The sequence below is a fragment of the Danio rerio genome, chromosome 13 (genome assembly GCF_049306965.1).
Source record: "Danio rerio strain Tuebingen ecotype United States chromosome 13, GRCz12tu, whole genome shotgun sequence".
NCBI classification, from domain to species: domain Eukaryota; kingdom Metazoa; phylum Chordata; class Actinopteri; order Cypriniformes; family Danionidae; genus Danio; species Danio rerio.
This window is the reverse complement of record NC_133188.1, coordinates 45,371,096-45,393,501: the sequence shown is the minus strand read 5'-3', so window position 1 is coordinate 45,393,501 and position 22,406 is coordinate 45,371,096. Positions and strand designations below refer to the sequence as shown.

Here is a 22,406-nt window from a genome sequence, read left to right as displayed (position 1 = left end):
AGCTAAGCTAGTGGGTTACATTTTATTGCTTTTATTTGCATCAGGCCGCTGCATCTGGTAGACTAACGACTAACGTTCCACTGAGCGAGTTGTCACTGTGTTGTCACAGTGATATTTACGGTACCTAATAACGAATGCCTTTTGTTTTATTTGCCATTGAGTCACAATTTCTTGGGAAACAGAAGCGTTGAGTTCCAACATTAGATCAGCAACAGTTCCTTTTAAATGTCTGCTCCATTATTGTCTTATCCATTACTTTTTAGTGTGAGAAATACAAGGTGTGGCGCACATTTAACGCTGAATGCGTGACAGAGGCCTCAATTATGTAATTGTGTATTTGTGCGTACATGTAACATTTCATTGTTACAGAGTGCAACATTTCTCTGACTTCTCCTCTGCTCGCTGCCGTGTTGTTTGTGTGTTTATATGACAAATTTCAGGGGAACTACAGGAGCCAGGGCTGGAGTGAGACTCCTTTTCAGCCCTGGAGTTTCAGGCCTTAGATCGACCTACCTCAGTTCATGAGTGACTATATTAAAATAAGGCCATTTCCAATTCAGTTTCTAATGACACTATCATGTTTTTTTTTTAACAACTGCTATAGAACTTCAAATGTTTTTCATAAACATGACAACATTAAAGGGTAGCTAAATAAAACACTATTCTTTAAAACATCACAATGTCCTTTCCTGCAATATCTGAATATACATTCTGTGCAAAATTCCTTATGGATATCCAGTCCTGTGGAACAGTGGTCACACAAAAAAATGTAAATAAAATATGTATACCTACATAAGTAACCCATACAGTATTATATGTCTTAACATAAAAAAAATAAAAAATAAAATAAATAAATAAATAATAATTACTCATGGTGAGGTTCGAACTTGGATCGGTGGTGTCCTAGTGCAACGTTTTAACCACAAAACTCTTTTAACCTCAGTATTACTTTTTATTGATGGCTTAATCTTTTTTAAGCCAAACACTTCATCTTTTGATGGCACAACATATGACCTCTAAATAAATAAGGGTGCTGTGACATGTACCTATATTAGGCACCCCTATTACATTATCCTAAAGCACGTTTTGTGTAATGTTTTAAAAAGCTTTGTCGCATCACGACAGTGGAAAATGAAACCATATCCGTGCTGTCTGGCCCGGTTTGACACGGAATGGAACAGTTCTGCTTAAAGAACGATTCAGCACGATAGTGGAAAAGCAGCTTTTTTCTCCCCATTTTAGATTTCTGATCATGTTATGTCAGATTTATTAATGTAGTGAATCATCAGATTTTTTTTGAGCAGGTGTAATATTCATTAATATTAATTATTTGAATTCTTATTTTCACTAAGGTGCCGCTGTTTGTGGTCGAATGATAGTTACGTCATCATTAACTTGCAAGCTGCATTTTGCTCACGGGGCTGCGAGAAAATGAATAAAAAGTGCGGAGCTGCTGCAAAATAATGAATAAAAAGAGTGAGGCAATGCCCAAATAAATAAATGAAAAAAGTGAGACACTGGCCCTTGTGGCCAAAAAGTGGACCTGCCCACCGGGAATTCTCCTGGTCCTCCTGATTAGCCAATCCAGGCCTGACAGGAGCCCAGAGGAGAACATCATGTGTTAGGGTGAAAAACGATTTTCATTCAAACAAATACATGTAAACTACACACTCGAGTTCAGTGTATGACCCAGTTCTAAAGCATAGACGGATAAAATGCAATGCATGTGCTGCGTTGTTGTTAAATGCATCACCTGAGTCAGAATGAACGATTCAATGCATCCTTTATTAATATATGGACAACTTGTTGTAGGGGTTAGTGGGTTTTAGTATCTGTTTATCAATAGCAGTGATGCAAATGGGTTAAAGAATAAGAGTCCTCTAATGATCATATAATCTCAATGTTTTTTCTGAATGTTTTAGATCAGTGGATTCACTTTGAAGTTCATTCACTCATTTCTACGGAGCAGTTTGTTTAGGTGAGAGTCAGACGTGATGCTGGAATATGTGAGCATGTGAGAGGTTTTTAAAGCAGCTCTTATCACTGAACAGACCAAGAGCATGAAGACTGAATTAAAGAGCAGCAACACATGCTCCAGGCTCAAGAGGGGCACACACATGGGGTTATTTCCTGAACGTTCTCTATTAATATTTCATTTAAGGGAAAAAAAAAAATCTAATTATTAATGCCATGCCCAAACAATTTATCAAACCTGAAAACCTGAGTCTCTCCACTGCACAAAGGCAATGTCAACTTGTTACTACCGTTTTTTGTCCTTGAATATGAAGCAATATTATATAAATATTAAAGTATGCTTAAATGAGTTGTGTGAAAGCAATTTTGGTGTCACTGAGCAAATCAGTTTTGTCATGACTTGGCGTTTGTCTCAAAAGCATTGATCTATTGTGATTTGACCACATAATCAACCTACTTTCAAGCCATTCTCTGTGTATATGACAGTCAGAGTAGTTTTAAAGGGGACCTATTATGCAAAAATCACTTTTGTAAGAGGTTTTAACATGTTTGTATTGCAACAGTGTCTGAAAATATCCAGCCTCTAATGGAAAAATGTATTCATTTTATAATCACACTTCATAAACACTTTGATTGACATTCTCCTTTTGTACGTGTCATCAGAGGGGGAAGCCCTGCCCATTAGTTACCATCTCTTCCTCATTAGCATAGGACGTTGTTGTTTTTTTTTAAAGTCCCACTATGCTGACACATAGACATTTGTAGCTCTGCACTCTTCTGAATTTAATTTGAATTTAAAGTGACAGTCACCAAAATGGCAGATTTAAAGCGTAAATTGGCAGATTTAAAGAGTTCTAAAACATCATTTGTGGTTTATTTTGAGCAAAACATTCATACACTCTAAGGACATTATTTTATGACTTGTCAAAAGGAGCATAATAGTTTCTCTTTAAATTGTATCCTGGCTCTTCCATGCTGTATAATGTGTTGGATAGTGGTTTTCATTTTGAAGCTTTCAATCCTTCCTTTTAAATACATCGACAAACTAACCCATATGCCACCATGGGGTTAAAGCATCTCTTGTGAAGCAGATAAATGTGTTTTTGTTACAAAAACTGGTGGTTAAGAGCGCAGATATGTAGCACTGGGATGCTTGCGGTGACCAGAGTTCGATTTCCAGCTGAAGTTCCTTTGCTTTGTTGTTCTCTATTTGCTCCCTACACTTTCCTGTCTTAACTCTACTGCCCTATACAGTTTCTCCCGTCCTAAATGTTAAAAAAAATGCCTATAAAAATTATGATTACAATTAAAAATACTTTAATCAATGACATCCGGTGATGGCAAAATGTATGTTGTGTGTGATTTCATTTACAACATATGACACAAGACCAAATAGACACATGTATACAGCATTGTTAGAGTAATATACGCTATAAAGTTATACACTAATGCCAAGACAACATGTTTTATTGTTCGTTGTCATTTTCTGAGGTAAACAAACTGTGCGGTAAGTGTTTCCCGCAAGATTCCCAGAGCTTCCGTTCAGTCACACATAATGTGCATTTAGCTGCTGCTGGATGTCAGTGATTGGAGTTTATCATTTAAAAATGTGAAATATCAACACAATCTCTCACGACAATTCACAACTTTTTGATTTAGTGGCTAATTCGTATGAATTCGTACGATCTAATTTGTACAATTTAGTACGATTTGCTCATGACCCAATGACGGTTGGGGTTAGGGCTGGGGTTGGGTGCCACGCCTCATTACAACTGAACTCGTACAAATTTGTACATATTAGCTACTAAACTGACAAAACATAAAATACTTACATTTCCTCATGAGATCAGGCTGGAAATATACAAATACACATCGATCTGCATCATAAGACGTGTTAAATCACTGTCGTTGTATGGGTTAGTTGGACGATGGATTTATGTGTTTTTGGAAGCTTCAAAATAAAAGCCACTATCCAACACCATCACACAGCGTAGGAGAGCTGGGAAAAATATAAAGCTACTTTGACTGTGCATACAGAAACAAAGTCATATACACTGGCTTGAGGGTGAGTAAATTACACTACCTTACAAAAGTCTTGTTGTCAATGCCAGTTGTAAGAGCAACAAATAATAACTTCTAGTTGATCATTTGGAAAAGTGGCAGAAGGTAGATGAATCCGATAAATTATCTGTTGAACTGCATCCCAATCATCATTAATACTGCAGAAGACCTATTGGAACCCACATGACCCCAAGATTCTTATAGAAATCAGTCAAGTTTGGTAAAGGAAAAGTCATGGTTTGGAGTTAGATTCAGTACCCGAGAGATCTGCAGAGTGGATGGCAACATTAACAGTGCTGCCCATTACATAAAAACCACAGGAGAGGGCAAATTCTTCAGCAGGATCGCGCTCCTTCTAATACTTCAGCCTCCATATGAAAGTTCCTGAAAGCAAAGAAGGTCAAGGTGCTCCAGGATTCACCAGCCCAGTCACCAGACATGAACATTATTGAGTATGTCTGGGGTAAGATGAATGAGGAGGCATTGAAGATGAATCTAAAGAAACTTGATGAACTCTGGGAGTCCTGCAAGAACTCCTTCTTTGCTATTCCAGATGACTTTATTATCAAGTTATTTGAGTCATTGCAGAGATGTATGGATGCAGTCGTTTAAGCTCATGGGAGTCACACACCATATTCATTCTTTTTCAACTGCACCACTTTATATTCTATACTGTACATTATTTATGCTAAGTGACAAGACTTTTGTCTAAGCAAAGTTAGAGCTTTCTATCATAATTAAATAATTAAAAATCAAGGCTTGATCATATTTTATTGTTGAAAAATTAGTATAGTCTAGAGGCCTTTGCCTTTCATAAAAGCCAGGGGTGTCAAACTCAATCCCTGGAGGGCCGAAGCCCTGCACAATTTAGTTCTAACCCTGCTCCAACACATTTACCTGTAGGTTAGTTTGATCAGGTGTGTTTAATTAGGGTTGGAACTAAACTGTGCAGAGCTGCGGCCCTTTTGGAACGGAGTTTGACACCTGTGATAAAAGCCATCTCTGATACCAAATGATCAACTCAAAGTCAAGTTATTATTTGTTGTTCTTAAAACTTGGATAGGCGACAAGAATTTTGTCAGGCAGTGTTTAGGGTAACTACATTTAAAAGAAAAACTATTCCATTTAAAGAATTTATGTCCTTTTAATATTATATTCGTTATTTCAATAGTATTGTTCTTATAATTGAATAGAAACCATGCATTGTTTCAGTCGCTGATGGAGTTATCAGCCACTGGCGATTCATTTAGCTTTGTGTGCTTGCCAAAACCAATTCTGACTCACATTTGACACTTGACAAGTGTTAATTTTGTACTGCGGGGCCTGATTGAGGTTTTTATAGGTTTTGTTCTGAAAGGACAGCTTGAAGCCACACACGCTGTTAAACAGCCCTCCAAAATAACATAAAATAAGCATTTCAAACAATATCGCCTTGGAGAGGATGAAAAGGTCAGATTCATTCACCGTGACTGCAGGAGTACAGCAGAGGAGAGGAAATCTATTTGTCTATTAATTGACATTTGCGGGAAGATTCCAGGACACTTTAAATGGGAAATGGATTGGAGTAAGGGAGAGGAGAGATGTGAGATGGGATTGAGAGAGACAGCTGGTCCGCCAGTATCTGATGAGTGATCTGTCACGAAGATTTGGGCTTGTAGGATTTAATGCATGTGAAAGGTTCTGACGTGCCTCGTCTTGGATCCACTAAAAGTAGAACAAACTTTTCCTCTTCAGAAGATCTCACTGACAGGGCTGGAGGAGTGGCGCTTCTCTGGCCCTCACTGGCAGCAGCTGCTGAAATATTCATCTTTAGAGGAAGAAGAAGATGAGAGCAAGAAATCTAAATGCAGCAGAATGCACATAAATGCAAATAATATGATAAAGAACTGCTGTTTTGATGGTTGATTGAACTGTGGAGTTCATTTGGAACAAGTTAAGACTTAAAAAAAAGTCGACTCTTTAGGTGATTTTGTACGAGCAATGTATTAGTTTACGTGTAGTTGCAGACATGATCATAAGGCTGTTTTTGCGCAGAGTTTGAAGTAATCAATCAGAGAGCAGGAGAGTGCATTACTTTGATCATTTTTATACAGCATATTATTAATGAAATCCAAAAATTAAATTATAATAATGAGGGTTTAAATAATCTCGCGGCCCACCAGCAGGATCGCGGAGGCCCACCAGTTAAGAATCATAGATATATACAGTTGAACTCAGTATTTTTAGCTCTCGTGAATTTCTCCTTAATTCAGACTCTCTTTCACATTTTAAATCCAAACTCGAAACACATCTGTTTAGAACAGCTTATTCTCTTCAACCCGGCTGCTTTTTAAAAAAGTTGTATTGTATTCATTCTATTGACTTTTATTGTGTTTTTATTTGAACTAATTTTTCTAGCTGTCCTGTACGACAAAGAGCTTAGAATGACCAAGAAGCGACACTCAATAGTTCCATTGCAACAGCAGCACCCAGCAACAGCCACCGGATTCCTCTATTTTGGAGTGAAAGCGATCGGCTGTCCATTGGATTTTATAGCTATTGTGATGGCAAGCAGCTGCTGTTTTTCATTCATTTATTTTAAAAGTGCATTAAAGCTGAGATACAACCTGAAAGACGACAATACAACACTTATTATTGCAATCATCAGCACCTTTAATAGTTTATTTTACAGACTTATAATATGCTGTTGTTCTATTGGAATTTTCATTCCAATATGACCGCCGCACCATCTAGTGGCTGTTTCACAAATTGCACTAGAGTGTTGCCTCTTGGTGATTCTATGCTCTTTGTGCAGGGCACAGGTGTCAAACTCAGTTCCAAATGGGCCGCAGCTCTGCACAGTTTAGTTCCAACCCTAATTAAACACACCTGATCAAACTAATTTAGGCTTGTTTGAAACCTACAGGTAAGTGTGTTGGAGCAGGGTTGGAACTAAACTGTGCAGAGCTTCGGCCCTCCAGGAATTGAGTTTGACACCCTTGGTGTAGGGTGAACTTGAGTGTCAAGAAAGGCGCCTTTTAAATAAAATGCATTATTATTATTATTATTATTATTTATGTCTATTTGCTGACTATTCTAGATTTATTAAACTTTTAAAAAGTGCTTGTTGAGGATGTAACTTTTGGTGAAATCAGAAAATGACTAATTGGAATATTGTTTTTAAGCATATCTGCCCCGCTTGTGTTCATGGTGTATTGACTTAAAAAGCCTGTAAGGCATGTGAGTTAGAAGCTTCATGACTAATGAGAGCCTCAGATGTGCAGTGACATTCAGGATGCATCCATGAGCTCACGACACCTTAACACCTATTATCAGTCATTCCTTTGTGGCGACTGGGTCTACGTTTTCCAAAAGAATCAATGGCATATAGATGTCAATGATGTGATACGTGGCAGCACCATTTTATATTGATTAGTATTACAGGGAATCATGTTAAAATGAGCAGAGCACCAACACTAAACAGGATTATCAGTCAATTGTTAGGGTTATCATAATGTGATGGATTTTGTTTCTTATTATATGCTTATGTCCATTTATGCTTATTTTATGTTACATGTTTAGCTGCTGCTTCTTTCAAAACATTAACATTAAGGGTGGCATGATGGCTCAGTGGTTAGTACTAGCAAGAAGCTTGCTGGTCTGAGTCCCGGTTGGGCATGTTGGCATTTTGGTGTGGAGTTTGCATGTTCTACCTGTGTATGGGTTGGTTGTCCTTCGGGTGCTCCAGTTTCCCCCACAGTCCGAAGACATGCACTATAGGTGAATTGTGTAAACAAAATTGACCGTTGTGTGTGTGTGTGTGTGAATGTGAGTATGTATAGGTGTTTTACAGTACTGGGTTGCAGCCGGAAGGATATCTGCAGCATAAAACATATGCTAGAATAATTGGCGGTTCATTCCGCTGTGGCAACTCCTGATAAATAAGGGAGTCAGTCAAAAATGAATGAATGAATGAACGTTTTGTATTTTTAATGCAGCAAAATATTTGTTGCGCGTGTTGTTTCGTAGTGATACATTTGAGGTTTTAGGGAAAATCTGTTGTCATGACTGACAGGATTCAGAGACTAATCTCAATTTAGCTTGCAATATACATTTCTTATTACTTATTTCTCAGGCTTAATTAATTGCAGTTGCTGTAGATTTAGGAGAAAGTCTATTAAAAGTTCTGTAATGGCAGTTTTTTCATCTTTTTATTCTGTATATTGTAAAGTTTGTTGATTTGAATAAACGTGAAAATAAGCTAAATTAACTAAAATAGTTAGCTATTGGAGCCTTTGGAAAGTGGTAACGTACAATACGCCTATAAATAAACCTTTTCAATCAATATTTCAGCATGTTGTTTGTCAGATTAATGCAGCGGTCACACTAGAGTTCAAGCATGCGAAATTCTATCGTAGGGCGCCACGAAAAGGGGCGGGTTTACAACACGATTAGACATGAAAAAGAGAGCGATTGGTCCATATTTTAAATTTCTGTACAGAGAGGTCGTGTTTTGATCTTCGATTGGTCTCAAGCAGTCAAGTGATGCGATTTCGCAGGTCAGAGTTCATCAAACTTCAACTTTGCTATGGAGTGAACTTCGAAACTTGCTGCATGAGCTTGCAACTCTAGTCTGCCGTATTTGCATACATATCAATGGAAGTCTATGGGGCTCATCATGGAAATTAAGGTTATGCTAATTAACCAAATAAGTCTCCAATTATTTTCCACTTTTACAAACACTACTACAACTACAATGTTAGTATTGTTCAAAAGCAGGTGTGATGGGCTCTTGGCTATAGATTTAGGACTTGGCCAGTTGGCTTTTCTGTGTGGAGTTTGCATGTTTGTGTGGGTTTCCTCCAGGTGCTGTGGTTTCCCCCACAGTCCAAAGTAGGGCAGCTTGATTATAGAAAAAATCATAATCATGATTATTTTGGTCATAATTGTAATCACGATTATTCAAAACGATTATCAGTTGAAGTCAAAATTATTTGCCCTTCTGTGAATTTTTTTTAGATATTATAAATATTTCCCAAATGATGTTTAACAGAGGAATTTTTCACAGTAATTCCTAGCACAACACAACAGCATGTGCTCTTTTCGCACTTTTAAAAATATGAATGATTACTGTAAAGGCAGGAGGTTAACGGAGATTAGAAAAGTTTTAGGAAATGACATACCAATGCACCCAGTATTTTTTTTTCTGCTCGATGGCTTCCGACCCCGATCAGTTCAGTAAGTCTCACATATTTGCACTACACATATTATTAACAGCTAGGAAAGTAGTTACAGTGAACACTTTAACAGAATGGACACATAGGTTAAAACATACACACACACACACATATATATATATATATATATATATATATATATATATATATATATATATATATATATATATATATATATATATATATATATATACATATATATATATATATATATATATATATATATATATATATATATATATATACATACATATATATATATATATATATATATATATATATATATATATATATATATATATATATATATATATACATATATATATATATATACATATATATATATATATATATATATATATATATATATATATATATATACATATATATATATATATATATATATATATATATATATATATATATATATATATATATATATATATATATACATATATATATATATATATATATATATATATATATATATATACATATATATATATATATATATATATACATATATATATATATATATATATATATATATATATATATATATATATATATATATATATATATATATATATATATATATATATATATATATATATATACATATATACATATATACATATTTGGGAAAATGACTGCAGCTGAAATCAGACTTTTTTCAACAGACCTGGGCATTAATCTAAACATACTTAATCTTTGAAAGACTGTCAGGGGCTTTGTCTTTGTCATGGTTATTACATTTATATTGGATTGTATTTATTTATTTATTTGTTTATCCCCCCACCTTCTTTTCTATGTTTATCTATTATTATTTTTTATTTATTTATTTATTTTTCTTTAAGCTGTCACTATTATTTATCTATTATAATAATTTATATCTATTATTATTTTCTTTCTAATTTTTTCCTTTTTTTGTGATTGTAAACATTCTAAGTAAATGTTATTTGTATACTATGTTTATAAAAACACAGTTCCAAAAAAATAAATAAATAATGAATGATTCGAATGTACATCAATGAATAATGTGCATCCCGTGCTGCAAAAATTTCGTTACAGCACATGCTTTTAGTCGTTTTCACATGAAACATGAAAAAATATGAGCTTTGCATATGATGTGATAATTGTTTTATCTCGATTAATGTTTTTTTCATAATTGCTAAAAGCCAAAATCAAAATCAAAACTGAATTTTCTATTAAGTGCTCAGCCCTAATCCAAAAACAAGCACTATAGAATTGAAAAACTAAATGAGCTGTATGTGAATGCGAGAGTGTATAGGTGTTTCCCAGTACTGGGTTGCAGCTGGAAAGACATCCACTGTGTAAAACAAATGTGGGAATAGTTGGTGGTTCATTCTGCTGTGGTGACCTCTGAAATAAAGACTAAGCTGTAGGAAAATGAATGAAAGAATTGTTGCCTGTTTTTCAGATTATTATCAAAAGAAATAGATGTAAATTACATTTTTTTAATCAACATTTTGCTGATCGATACATAACTTAAAATTGAAGTACTGGCAGAAAAAAAAAGTATATACATTTTTCTTTTTTTTTAATCCATTTCCTTGGACACTTCTGTAGCATCGGGTCAGACTACAGTAATTGCTCCTGTTTCAACTGCCCCTGTCTTTAAGTCTGTTCAAGAGTGTATTTGTGGGCAAATTACAGTGTGAATTCAGCCGCTCTTCTGGCTTTCCTCACAGATCTATTATTGAAGGACTGCGTTTATGAAAGAGAGAGAATGTGAACTGCAGCTGTTGAACACGCTTTGGACATACTACAATTTATGTCAAAATGTCTCCCAACCCCGTAGACTCAAATTTAGTGAGTGACTCAGAACGTTGGTGTCATGATGGCACTGAATGCGAACAAGGTTGTGAGTTACACCGACATTTACACTGAAGGGACAGATCCTCCGCCAAAGATGACAAGGGCAGGAGGCTTTCGCTTGTCTTTTACTGCAGCCAATAAACTTAAGCATAAAATTGTCAGGCCTCAGGGTGTCACACTTAACGCTGAGTAACCTGAGCTGCTGGAACAGATACAATCATCTGAGGGCTTTATGGGTTTTGGAGATTTAAGGGCAGTTTGGAGATTCTGATGAAAGTGTCAGTTAAGCGTGTTTATTCATTTGGTTAGAGTGTGTGATGCTGGTCAGTTTAAGCAAAGACTATAGAATACAGAAGACATGTCACTTGCGTAGTTTTAAATGGGGGAAAGTGTAAAGGTGAAAATGCCGAATGATGCACCTCCTACTAGTACAGGAGCCAATCATCAATTGCTACAGATTGAGGATTCTCAGACCAGACGTGTGCTTTTACATCAGTTTAAGGCCCCGTTTACACTAATACTAATAATATTTAGTTTTAAAACGGCGTTTTAGAACGAAAACGATCCACGTACACACTGGCTTTTCACCCAGCTTTTCTAAAAAACTATTCATTCACACTACACCGCTGGAAATGCACATCACGTGACCACACACACTCTGGCATGCGATGCAGCGCATGGACATCTGAGCTCCAGGTAGTCATCTACCCAAATGAGAGCTGAGCACGTCGGACTGTTCATCAAGGATCTACCACTGGATGTAATCTCACTATATTTGTAAACATGATATTTAATTCATCTAGTTGTGTATATATCTAATGACATATTCCCCGACTTTGGATTATATTACGTTATCAGGTAATGTACGGCTGAGTGCAAAGTCTATTAATTAATGTAACCGCATACACTGATTCTGCACATTTCACTAATTGCTTGCATTTATTTTAAACTTATTGTATGTTATACTTTTATAATGGCCATTATTACCATCATCCAAGTGGATGCACACTGGTGGGGGTGTGAAAAGACCCCCCTTATGATTGTGAAGCGCTTTGGGTGTATGGCCAAACACAATAAATGCCCTATACAAATACACATTACGTTACATTAAAACTGATATTCAGCAAAAGAGAGGTTAAGATTCGTATTTTCAATGGGAATGAAAGGAGACTGTTATGTTATAGGCTCCATTTTGTTATGCATATAGCGAAGATGACGGTCATATAAATATGCAGCTACACGACACCTCAAATTTTTGGTGTCTGTTATGTTAATATCAAAATTAAAATAGGCAGTTGCTTATATCATGTCTACATTTTTTCACAAAGAAAGGGAAACGACGTAGCCCGACGTGTCCTCCGAAGATTGTTTTCCATTAAAGGAAAGGATGCAGGACTGAATTTTGTGTAGGCTACTTAAGATTAGGGGAAAGCCCCAATCAGGCGAATGTTTGCAGCCACACCTAAATTATCAGATGTCTACGTTTTCCCCCCATCCACACTGAAGCAGTAGCATTTTTTTTAATTTACTGGCTCGGACTTGAGCTTGATTCCTCATCACCACATGCTGTTTTTAAGCGTATTTTAAAGCACGGTCAGCCTTCAGATCTGTTTTATCAGTCTACAGTCTTTGAGTTCGACTCTGAACAGCAGGAAACCTGAACATACGTGACTCCCAGGCTTCTTTTAGTCAATAATGTGTGTTCGCTTTGAGGACGTCTGTGTGCTGGTGTACTCATAAAAGATGACAAAATTAACCCAGTTTGTGGCACAGAGATACAGTCTGTGTTATCTAAGAAAACAGACTATATATATTGATTTGTACCTATGTTATTGTATGAGGTAGAGTCTTTCACAGATATAAAAGTTATGAAAGATGATTGTTTATTGTGCGCTGTTATTGATTTGTGTTTTAACCACATAAATATAAATAAAGGTTGTACAGGAGGCAGATCATTGTTAATTAATGTATGATTTACTAAAGTAAAACTAATAATCCAATTAAGCCAATGCTGATGACACTATTTCTGCAACCATAAATTAATAATAGTAATACTAATAATTGGATATAAAGCCTATTAAGCCTTATTTATGCATTTTAAAATACTAATATATTATAAAAAAATATAAAATTATTATTTCAAAAAACATTGATATTATAACTACTAAAACAAATATTTTGTTATTAGTTGTATTAATTAGTTTTTATAACAAGATATATTCAATTAATACATTTAAATTAAATTATAGAAAATAAAATGTAGCATATGTAACATATATTATTATTTATTTTAGGGTTGCAAGATATTGGAAGAAAAGTACATTGCGATATTTAAATGTTCTGCAATTTATATTGCTATTTTATTTATTTATTTATTTATTGTATTAAATTTGTGCCACAAGATAACTAAATGAATAATTTGAGATTAATTGGGAGGACTTTGTAGGCAAGTGCATAAAATATAATAAACAAATGACAAGAATAGATAAATAAATCAGAGAAAATATACAAAATGAAGGAGTCTTAATGGTATACAGGTACAGAAATAAAAGAATCAAATCTTCAATATTGCTGCATATTCTTCATTGTGTAAATAATAATAAAGTTACAAATGTAATATTTCCTTAATTCTTGCTTTAAATGTTTACTGAAGGCTTTAAAAACCAAAGCAACTGATTAACGAGGGCTATGTGATAATGCAAAAAATATTATTATGATATCATGTTTCATATCGATATCGATAATTATTAAATATTTTTAACAATCCATTTAGGAATATTAGGGTTTTATTTAACCACTTTATTTTAATTTGCCAACATTACTAAGGCAAATTAAAATAAAGTGGTTAAATAAAACCCTAAGTCAAATAGTACTAAGTCAAAAACAAAAATATTTCAACAAAAACAGTTATCTCTTTATAATAAAATTAACATAAGTGTTATCAAGTATACTTGATATATGAAATGTTACAAAGTCTGTGCAGTGGTAAAGTGCAAATGCTGAACAATCAAAGCAAAAGCTTTAAGGGGTAATAATAATAATACAGTAAACTTCAAACTCCGTACAAAGCTAATTATGAAAATCAAATCTGAGCTTTTAAGTAAAGTAACCAACGATCATTATTTAGAGACTTATTGCAACATTACAAATTGCGAAGTTGAGTGACTACATTACCCCTATGCTAAAAGTTTTTCATGTGTGGTGCTAGTGGCTGGGATGCACAAGAAAAGAAACCAAAAAGCCACTCAGGCGACATCCTTACATTCTTTTTTTATTTAAAATCTCTCCACTGCTGCTAGCCACCACACTCATTTTCACATGTGTTATTATTCAGACCTAAAGTGACAAGCGTGTGTATGGATTGCTTGACCATTTGCGCTCGCGCACCCCTGGTGTCTCCATTACTAGGCAAACATCCACCGTTTCCTCAGAGCTCTCTGATGCAAGTTTATGGAGGAAAATAAAAGCTGCAGTGTTTGGAAGCGCTGTGTTTGTCTGAGGTAATTAGTCTGCCGTTATTACTAAAATGTGCAGATTCCATACAAAGTGTAAAGTAGATTGGTTGGTTCTACTTACATTAATCGCGGTGCGTTCGTGGGATTCGGAAAAGTTGAGATGTTTGCAGTTGCTCCCATACGCGTGCCGTGCCAGTCGCGCACCTTCATTGGAAATGACAAACTTACACCCTAAGCTTTTTGGCACTGCTTCCAAGGCGTGTGCTCAGCAGTCACATTTTAATAAAACTTAGTGCTTCATACCTAACTTTTTTTAAATTGATTTGACAATGCTGTTTGGTCAATAAATACCGATACCAAATTTATTGCCCAGCTCTATGAAAAAAAGCCAGCAGCTAGCTCTCTGAAAATCTCATATGGTCGCCCTCTGAAGCTAAGCAGGGCTGCACATGGTCAGTACCTGGATGGGAGACCACATGGGAAAGCTAGTTTGCTGCTGGAAGTGGTGTTAGTAAGGCCAGCTGGGGGCGCTCAACCTAGGTCTGTGTGGGTCCTAATGCCCCGGTATATGTTGAGGGGGCACGCTATACTGCTCAGTGAGCGCCGTCTTTCGGATGAGGCGTTAAACCGAGGTCCAGACTTAAAAATCCCACGATGTCCTTCAAAAAAGAGAAGGGGTTTAACTCCGCCTTCCCGGCCAAATCTGCCCACTGGCCTCTGTCCATCATGGCCTCTTAACCCTCCCCATATCATAATTGGCTTCATCACTCTGTCTCCTCTCCACCAATCAGCTGGTGTGGGGTGTGCGGTCTGGCACAACATGGCTGCTCCAGGCGGATGCTGCACACTGGTGGTGGATGAGGAGATTCCCCCCCATTGTGTAAAGTGCTTTGAGTGGCCAGAAAAGCGCTATATAAATGTAAGGAATTATTATTATTATTATTATGAACGTTCACTTTATTATGGTGTAATTGAAATAACACCAAAATTCTCGTGCTTTCTGAACTGTGGTACTTGTTCAACTATAATCTTGACTCTACATTGCACGTGCTGCCAAGTGACTTGCACATTTGCGATATCGATGCTCAAACGATATATTGTGCAGCCCTAATTTATTTATTTATTTTTTCATTATTCCTCTTTTTAAAGTATTTTCTAAAGTTACTTTACACTTAATTTGTTTGGACTATGCAGGTCACTGTGTTTTATATAATAAAAAACGATGTGCTTCTTTACATGGCCAGTGATTACTAGCGCATGATGAATATTCATAGTTTCCTCTAAATCAGCAACAGTTTCGTGCTGTGGGTAATATAGGGCTACAGCTGTAAATATTCTGATTGTTAGAGCTCACTCTGAGCGGGCGGGACTCTGAATTGGTTCTCAGTATGTGCTTTCTGATGGACGAGAGGGTTTAATCATATACTGGGCTATCGAGTGCATGGGAGGGTGTAATGAAGCAAAGCTGATGGAATAAAACCAATAAAGCTGTGTTTACACCGTGTCTCTTACTGATTTGACCTGCTGACTTGCATGTGGGTGTTCGCTTTGCATGCCGCATTCAGTCAAATTGGATTTGATCAATAGCCTTAAAGGGGGCATATCATGAAAATTAGAGACACAGCGACTGCAATTGTCTTGGCCGATTCTAATTTCCGATTATTTTGGGTGGTAAGTTTAAACTAGGGCTACACAATATATCGTTTCAGCATCGATATCGCAATGTGATTATTCGCTATAGTCACATCGTGAGAATACGCAATGTTGAGTCTGGATGATAATTGATCATTTTGCTGTGTTTTTTTGCGGCCTGTGACGGTGTGAGGGTTTTAAAAGCGTTTAGGTCTTAAGAAATTGTACCATTTGTACCAACTGTACCAACTGTACAATTTGTAACTTTGAGTTTTTAAAATTTTTAGATTTATTTTAATTATTTATAAAGCAAAGACTAGTATGCAGTATTATTTTGCATTTTATTATTATTCAATTACTGCATACCTGAATACATTTCGACTACCCCTGAAAACAATAAGACACTATTTATTTAACTTGTATCACTTTCACATTGAATTTATTTATGCTTGTAGATTGTTTGTTTTATGAATTTCCCTACAGAATCATCCAAATCAATCTGAAATTATAATTTCTTTCCAAACAGTTATTTAACTCGCACAGTAAGAAATGCTGGGTTTCACACAATCTATTTGAGTTGGCACAACACAAAGGAATTAGGTTAATTAATTAATAATTGTTTTTTTTTTACAATTTTAAGTGTGTTGAACATTAAACAATTACATTGTCTAAACAAATCTCTAGAATTGTGTGATTTCAGCTCAATTTATTTATTTATATATTTATTTATCAGGATCCTCATTAACCACTAACTTTTTTAGTTGTTACAAAGCATTTAATGTGTGATGATAAATTGTTTTGCATTCTTTTTTGAAACGGGAAGCAAACAATTACCTTTTGATGCAAGCTTGGTGTTTAAAATGATGACTTGCATTACTATACAAAAGTTGACGGTACAATACGCTTGGAACTCATTCATTTATTCATTCATTAATTTTCTCGTCGGCTTAGTCCCTTTTATCCAGGGTCGCCACAGCGGAATGAACCGCCAACTTATCCAGCACACTTTTACGCAGCGGATGCCCTTCCCGCCGCAACCCATCTCTGGGAAACTTCCACACACACATTCACACACACTCATACACTACGGACAATGTAGCCTACCCAATAAGATACAAGATGTGCAACACCTGAAACTATGGATACTGGAAGCCTTTGCTGGCATTTCTCCTGCGGTGTTGCTATCAGTGTGTGAAGAGTGGGAGAAGAGGGTTGCATTGACAATCCAACACAATGGGCAGCACGTTAAACACACTTTATAAGTGGTCAGAAACTTGTAAATAACTCATGAAAGAATAAAGTTATGTAAAACACAGCACACTATTGTTTTTCGTGTGAAATGTCCAATAGGTTTGATTTGTCAAGTGACCATCATCATACTGAAAAAAACTAAAGTTGGATCCAAGATGGCTGACTTCAAAATGACCACACATGGTCACCGCCCATCTTGAAAAGTTTGCCCCTCACATATTCTAATGTGCCACAAACAGGACGTTAATATCACCAATAATTCCCATTTTATTAAGGTGTATCCATGTAAATGGCCCACTCTGGCCTAGAAAATGGCAACTATTCATTTTTTGTTAGTCTTAGTTATGATGTAACTTGATGTAACTTGAATGTAAGTTTGGCCAGAGGAGAAATGGTCATGCCCAATTGAGCCTGGTTTCTCTCAAGGTTTTTTTTCCCTTATCTTTTGTCAATTGGTGAAGTTTGTTCCTTGCCACTGGCTTGTTTGGTTTGGGTCTTGTGGAGCTGTGCATCGATAGATTTCTCTTCAGTGTTTGCAATTTCATCAGTGAAAATTTAACCACACTGAACTGAACTAAACTGAGCTTCAACTCTGAAAACTGGACTGATACAGTTTACATTTACTATACCCTAGTAGCAAAGAATTCTGGCCCAGATTTGGCTAAAAGCTGGCACAGCAGGCATTCATCCGGCACTGGCATACAGCATGTGGGCCAAACATGGCCCGGGTTTGGCAGAGGTGGCACCGTTTTTAAGGCGGCACACAAGATTTGGGCCAGATGAAAAACGTAGTATTTGGCCCAGATTTAAAAATTTGATAAGTGGGCCATGTGAGTTTGGCCAGTCTTGACCCACATTTAAAATACACTGAAATCATTTTTGAGTAAAGAAAAAAAATTCTACCAATCAGGTCACTTTGAGAAAAAGCGTGCCCATAGTGTGCCTAAAGCGCATCACTCCATGGGTTTATCAATTTCATTGCAATCGTGACACACCAACCTATCTGGCCCAGTTCAGGCCCAGTTATGAATTATTAACTTGGCTGAGACTTGGCCCAGATATGGTCTGTGTTTGGCCCTTGTCTTGAAGCCAGATTTGGTCCAGTCATGTACCGTAATTCACTGCGGCATGTGGGCCAAACAAAACCTGATTGTGTGGGCCAGAGCTTGGCCAGAGAAATTTTGCTATGTGGGTAATCTTCTATGTTAGGCTGCTTTGACACAATCTACATTGTAAAAGTGCTATAGAAATAAAGATAAAAGATAAAGAGTCAAACTTTGAGATGGAAAAATATCATAGCTCTTTTTTAAATTTTTTGAGTGAGATGCTAATGGTCTAAACTAATTCAGTGATATATGCTAAGCTAAGCTAAGCTAATAGGTCTCCTGCTAGACATTATTGGTAAAACTCCACTGTTCAACTCTAGGGGGAGTATTATAAAATAAGCTTATTTTCTTAAAAAGGTATCTTTTAAATATCAGCAGAGCTTAAGATGGAAGACGACATCCAGATCATATCCTCAGAAGCATTTTAGGATCGATTATATGCTACGTGTCTATGTTTGCTCTGCGTTTCTGTTTTTTGCGGGTCATTTATTTAATTTCTCCTTTATGTCTGATCCATAAATGAGGCTGCGTGAGCTGATCAATGGCTATTGACCTCTAATGTAATATTATAGAGGCAGAAGCATTTCAGTTAAATGTATTAGTCACAGACGCTGTTAAAACTGCACTAAGCAAGGACGTGTGCTGTGTATTAGCTAGAGAAAGAGACATGTACATTTCCATTTATGCCAATGACCGTGCAAAGCTGATTCTACTAGCTGAAAGACACTGTTTCGGCTATTATAATCAGTTGTATTAACTACAATAATTAATGTAATAAAACATAAAATGTTTCACGTTTGAAGAGTTTAAAAAACCCTGTTCATGCAGGTTTGGTCTAATCTATTGCACAAATACACTTGGATGAATTTAGACCACTATAACAGCTTGAGTTTTAATAATGCTAAATATTTTTGTGCTATTCATTTCCATGTGGGATATTTATTTATTTTTGCTCAACTGATTTATATATATTTATATATATATTTAAAGTCAGAATTATTAGCCCCCCTTTGATTTTATTATTATTATTTTTTTATATTTCCCAAATGATGTCTAACAGAGCAAGGAAATTTTACAGTATGTCTGATAATATTTTTTTCTTCTGGAGAAAGACTTATTTATTTTATTTTGGCCATAATCTACAGATTATTATTTATTTTATTATTTATTTATTTTATTTTTTCAATAATCTACAGAACAAACCATCATTATACAGTAACTTAATTACCCTAACCAGCCTAGTTAACCTAATTAACCTAGTTAAGCCTTTAAATGTCACTTTAAGCTGTATAGAAGTGTCTTGGAAAATATCTAGTCAAATATTATTTATTTCATCATGCAAAGATAAAATAAATCAGTTATAAGAGATGAGTTATTACAACTTATGTTTAGAAATGTGTTGGAAATCTTTTTATATATATTGGAAACTCATATGTGTGTATATATTTATATATATATATATATATATATATATATATATATATATATATATATATAATGTATATATATATATATATATATATATAATGTATATATGTAGTATTTTCATAAGCTGTTAAATGAATAGTTTATGTCTTTAAATGCACTGGATTTTGCAGGATATCAATGGGGAAAAACAATTTCTCCCGATTTTCTTAGGTTACCAATTGACAGAGGGCAGATAACCATAATTCAAATGGGCATATCTTCAAAACCATTCAAGGTATGAATTTGAATAGGATGTCATTTTAAAGTGTAGAGTCTCTTTCCATTGATACCAATGTCTCGGTTTTGGAATTTGGGTCACTGTGACTCATTTTACTGGATCTGGTCATATAATATCATCATGAAGTCATTTTAAAATTTTGAATTGATTCTTACTGTTAGCTCTGCTGAACACTTGTATTTTTGTGGAAACTACAATATATTTTTTAATCTTTGCATTCTTTAACGCATAGTAAACGTCAAAAGAACAGCATTGAAATTCGAAATCCTAGGCTGTATCATTATAACAGCGTTATAACAGTGTTTTTACTGTCTGATTTTCATTAACTGAATGAATCCCTGCTGAATAAAAGCTTCTTGTTTTTCAAAGAAAATAAAAAATCTAACTTTTGATTGATGCTTGCATACAGAATAACATTGAGGTCTGAATAGTTGGGATTTTTACCAACCCTTTAAATGATCCATATATTGTCCTGAAGGCAAACCATTTACGCCTCTGCTTTAAATCTTTCATTTGATCCATAGTGAATCATAGATATATCCACTGTGATGTTGTAATGTCTGATCATAAAGCCCAGTATGAAGAGAATGACCTGCAGCACATGTGGACTCTTCAGTCAGAATGTTTCATCATGAGTGAACAGACAGTTGAACGTTACTATTTATGGAGGTTTTACCCAGTAACATTTGATGTTATTCTCTTTCCTGGCATGTGTGTGCATTTTGAGATTATGGATCTGTGTAAACTTATAGGTTAATTCATTCAGAGTGGGTGTAAAATCAATATAAATGCATATTTCATGCATTGGTGTGTAGCATGTTGGTGTAGATGGAGCGAGATATAACAGATCATGTTCTGCTCTCTCTTTTTTTCAGGAAATTAAAATGGCACAAATCAAGCATAATAAATGCAAGTGCCCACTTTAAAGTTTCAGATAACATTTGCAAAAATAAAAAGTTAAAATGCATAGGTGTAATGATCACTGTTGTCATTCAGCGTATAGCGCAATTATTTGTGTAAATATGAAACAGCACAATTTAGCCAGCCATTTACTGTATTTTGATGTTTTAGATCATGAAAACGAGTGACTGGATGTACATTATCACTTATTACACTGCTACTTGTGTCACACCCCTGGTTTGATCACGCCGCCTTTGTTTATGTTGTCATGTCATTAGCACGCGTGGATGTTTTGTTTTGGTCTGTCACCTTGTGCTCAACGTAATATTCCTCCCTCCCCCTTGTTACCTTATTTTACTATTATCATGATTTAATTAATCTCACCTGGATTCAGTTATGCTCCTTCCCCTATTTAGTTCCCTCTCGTGTGTCATCCTGTGTCAGATCGTTGTGTGTCAGTCCGTGTAACAGTCTTCCGAGTTGTCTCTCCAGTCTTGTCGTGTTGGTTGGTGTTATCCCTTCCAGTTGTGTCTCGCCTGGCCGTCATCTTACTTCTAGCGCTCTGTCCTTCTTGTGTGTGTTCCATTTTGGCTCATATCCCTCTGTTCTCAGGCACCGTCATCCCCTCCGCACTGAGTTCTCCGACATCACCTGCCGTCCGACTTCCCCTCTCCCTCGCTCGCTCTCGTCGGTCACATCTAAAACAGCCGGGCCATAGTGCGCCCTCTACCGGAGGAGTTTGTAAGGACATTCTTTTCTCATTATATTTTTGCTGTCTTAACCCCGGCCTTTTTGTTGTTTTTTCTCCTTGTGTGCAGCGCGCCACTGGCCGAGAGACTCTGTTTTTGACCCTCGGAAATTTTTATTTTTCTCTTTTCAAACCCGGTAACGGAGGAGGTCCTAAAGACTATTTATTTGATCTTTTTGGATTTTTGTGTTATTTTTTTTGGCTGTTATTTTGTGGCCCTGACTACAGTCTTTGCTGTTCATTAAAATCTTTAATTTGAACCTGCATTTGTGTCCTTCCAGTCCCATTCCTGACAGTACGATCTGACCAGAGAATGGACGCAGCGGGTTCAGACACGGTCAGAACTGCAGTCACCCAGCAAGGTGCACTCTTAGGCCAGCATGAGGCTAGATTAACCAACACCACCAGGGAGGTGGAATTCCTGGCCAATCAAGTGGCAGAGCTAACTGCACTCGTCCAGGACCTACAGCATGAGGCAGCCCAGGGGGGTCCTCTCCGTCATCATGATCCGGAGCCCCG

At 36.0% G+C, this 22,406-nt stretch overlaps 1 protein-coding gene and 1 long non-coding RNA gene across 6 annotated transcripts in view; one reads left to right on the top strand and one right to left on the bottom strand.

The window, feature by feature from the left end:
- The window catches only part of pcdh15a (protocadherin-related 15a), a 759,862-nt gene that overhangs the window by 12,869 nt on the left and 724,587 nt on the right, over positions 1–22,406 (top strand). The window lies entirely within an intron of this gene.
- LOC141377056 (uncharacterized) lies at positions 1,767–21,815 on the bottom strand. The gene is made up of 2 exons (XR_012388911.1): positions 21,524–21,815; positions 1,767–5,842 (listed from the first exon to the last, which is right to left on the bottom strand). It is a non-coding gene; the product is annotated as an uncharacterized lncRNA (long non-coding RNA).